This window comes from Galeopterus variegatus, unplaced genomic scaffold (assembly GCF_000696425.1).
Source record: "Galeopterus variegatus unplaced genomic scaffold, G_variegatus-3.0.2 Scaffold3558, whole genome shotgun sequence".
Taxonomy (NCBI): Eukaryota; Metazoa; Chordata; class Mammalia; order Dermoptera; family Cynocephalidae; genus Galeopterus; species Galeopterus variegatus.
In genome coordinates, this window is record NW_007729669.1 from 124,460 (window position 1) to 128,475 (window position 4,016).

Consider the following 4,016-nt stretch of genomic DNA (forward strand, 5'->3'; position numbering starts at 1 on the left):
TACTCCCATGTTTATTGCAGCTCTATTTACAATAGCTAAGTGTTGGAACCAGCCCAACTGTCCATCATCAGATGGGTGGATAAGGAAACTGTGATATATCTACACAATGGAATGCTACTTTGCTATGAAAAAGAATGAAATACCACCATTTGCAACAATGTGGATGGACTTAGAGAAAATTATATTAAGTGAAACAAGTCAGGCACAGAAAACGAAATACTACATGTTCTCACTTATTTATGGGAGCTAAAAGTAAATAAATAAATATACAAACAAATAAAGTGTGGTGTGTTGGCGGGAAGAAGACACAACAATCACAACAATTCCTTGAACTTGTCAAGACAAGTGAACAGATATGATGTCATAGGGAGGGGAGGGAAGAGGGTAAGAGGATCTGGTAAAGAGATACAAAAATTAACTACAATGTATACTGAGAATTTAAAATAAATTTTAAAAAGTACATTAGTTTTAATTACCTATTCTTATTTTTCCTAAAAGTAAGATCATTTTTCTGCTTTTTATAACACTGTCATTTTATACATAGGTGATGTGAATAACCACTTTCAATAAGTTAGTACATCAGTGATATCTTCCTATAGCTTTTTCCTAAATCTTTTTTTTGTAAGCAAATATTCACATACATGTCCATATACATACAGGTTTTTCTTTCTTTTTTTAAAAAAATAAAATGAGACAATATATATCCTGCTTCGCAACTTTTTTTATATCACAAATAGTGTAGGTACAAATGAATGTCTAATGTCTGTATTACATTCCCTTGTGTGAGAATGCTATAATCTATCTTGCTGTTACCCTATGGTGGCTGTCTCACATTGTCTCACTTATTAGCCATAGAGCACTGAACTTTCTCGTACTTAGGTTTTTGCACAACTATTTTAGTATATCTGTGTACTAGATTTGTAGATGTAAGATTGATGGTCCAAAGCAAGATGTATTGTCATAGTCCTAGTGATTTATACCAATAACAAGAACAAAATTTGTTAACTTAGGCAGAAAAAATACTTCATCATAAGACTAAAGCGTAGTTCAGAGCATCCTCACGAATTACAGAGAACCATGCATAGAAAAAAGTCAGAAAGCCAGGAAAGGCAAGGAACAGCTAATGGAGCAAAAGTCTTGCACATCTTTTGAGACTCAAATAATGTGCATTTCATTATCACTTTGAACATAAAATGTTACCAATACTAGGGCTAAATGACAATGAACAACCTTCACTATAGCCCTGGACTTTTAACCCCATCACTGCCACCACAAATGACCTCTCACTGTCACTACATATTGTGTCAACTCTCTCAGGGTTCAAATTCCTGGGCAGAATCTTCAAACTGTCTAAAGCTCATGCAGATAGAGAAATCCTAAGCAGATTGCTCAAAGAATACGCACATTTTCAATTTCCATAAATACCATCGAATTCTATTACAAATGAATTGCACCAATTATCATTCCCATCTACAGTATACTTTTCTTATTAAGCAATGAAAATGATCAATTTTTAAAATACCGCCAATGAGACAAAAAGTAAAACTTATCATTTTGCAATTTTGATCATTTACTAAGGTAAATGTCTTTAAATTTATTTAAAAATACTAAGCTTTCTGGGCCGGCCCGGTGGCGCACTGCTACAGTGCGCCGCTTGGGAAATGCGGCGGCGCTCCCGCCGAGGGTTCGGATCCCACATACAGACCGGCCGCTCACTGGCTGAGCGGGGTAACACCGAGGGCTGCGATCCCGTAGCCGGTCCCTGTCCGGCGCGGGCGTGACACTGAGGGTTGCGATCCGTTGCCGGTCACGAAAAAAGACAAAAAGGAAAAAATAAATAAATAAATAATAATAATAAAAAAATTAAAATACTAAGCTTTCTGATAATAAATTTAGCATATTTCTATATTTATTTGCCATTTTCCTTTTTAATTTTAGGGCTATTTTTATACTAAGGGTATTAAATCTGTATTTAATTTAATGGAGTGAGTATTTTTTTGAATTCTGTTTGATTCTTGATAATCTCATCCAATATATTTTCTATCCTTTAGTTTTGTGTGATTTTAAAAGTTGTAAATGTGCATAGTATTTAATACAAAATGCAATGATTATAAATTGTTTATATGACAGAATCTAGGAGCAAGAAGCCTCTGTCAGGTCCCCAGAGGCCAGGAAATTAATACCCATGGGTAATTAGACCACTGTAAAATCCATCAGTAAGACTAACATTTCTAAATTGTCCTGTTGAATGTCATGAAACACTATTAAATATCTTTTTCCTAAATTAAAAATACGCTGTTATTATACCATTAGGTTGATTAACAAGTCTTTGAAGGAAGCGAGGGTCTTTTTCTTAAAGTCACCTTTATATTTATTATCTCTCTTAAATTCTGTGCACTTAAGCACATAATCCCACTTGCCCATTTGCATAATCCATATTCGCTCAACAATACTTGCGAAGCAGTTCCTTTGTTCTGAGCACTGTTCTAAGCACTGGGGATACAACATTGAACAAAGCAGTCAGCCTACTCTCATGGGGCTACGTTTTATGGGGTGAACCCTCACAAAAAAACAAAAATGAATAAATATGTAAGTACATACATATAGGCTTAAGTGCTGTAAAGAATGGTAAAACAAGGAAAAGTGGAAAGAGACAGCTAAAGAGATGTGAGAGTTGCTGTATGCAGAGTGGCTAGGGAGGGCTTGCTGAGAAGGTGATTTTTAAACAGAGACCTGAAAGAAATGAGGGGTGAGTCTTTGGGGGGAAGGCACTTGCTGGCAGAGAGTGGTGAGTGTCAAGGCACTGGAGCAGGGCCGTGCATAAACGTAGAAATTGGGCAGCTGCATATTTCCTGCTTTTAATCTTTAAACCCGGTGCTGATATTAATGAATGCTCTTGACCCTTGAGCTCTTGCTATTTGGAGTCATTTTGCATCATGTAAGTATATCCCAGTCTTTCTGATATAGTTTGAATTTTGTCATGGGATTTGTTACCTGTGCATTTGTCTTTGTACTGCTATACCAAAATATCTGAGACTGGGTAATTTATGAAAAACAGAAATTTATTTTCTCACTGTTCTGGAGGCTGGAAGTCCAAGATCAAGGCTTGGAAGAGGAAGCCTTTTATAAAGGCTTTAATTCCATTCACTAGGGAGGAGCCCTCATGGCCAAATCACCTCTTAAAGGCCCCACCTCTTAATAGTATCAAATTTTAAGTGAATTTTGAGAGGACACATTCAAAAACATGGCAGCATTTATACAGTCCGAGTTAGAGTGCATTTTAATTGACTGTACCAGATAATTCATCTTATTTTGTGTGACTTTTCCCTTCCCAGGAAAACTCGTTGGATTATCCAGCTGACAGAAGAATGACCATAAACAAGAAACACCATGAAACAAGTATCTTGAACAAAGATGTAATCTGAAATGCACAAGAGCCAACCTGTTCTGGTCCCTGCTGTGGCATGCAGGGACATTTTCTCACTAAAAGACCTGAAAAAGAGTTTGAAATATCTCTTCTTGAGGTGCTTTCATCACATCCTTTCTTTTTCTCACTTTAACTGATGCATGTTTTTAAAACAATCACACTTCTCAGATGGTTTGCTGGCGTGTGATTCGTCTCCGTCAACTGTGTGTTACTGCTGCATCCAACTTAGTGGCTGGATTGAGAACACTAAGGTCTAACATGGTGACCTGACTTCCTATTTGGGTAAAGACTTTCAACTTGTTCTTCTTTTACTACTTGAAAGGGGAGCATTCTAAAATAAATACTCCCATTTGCAACAACATGGATGGACCTTGAAAGAATAATATTAAGTGAAACGAGTCAGGCAGTGAAAAAGAAATACCACATGTTTTCACTTATTGGAGGGAGCTAAAGGTGAATGAATCAATTCACACACATACATACACACACGCACACACACACACACACACACTCTCACACACACTCACACAAAAACCAAACAAACAGCAACAACAACAACATCAACAACAACAACAACAACAACAACAAC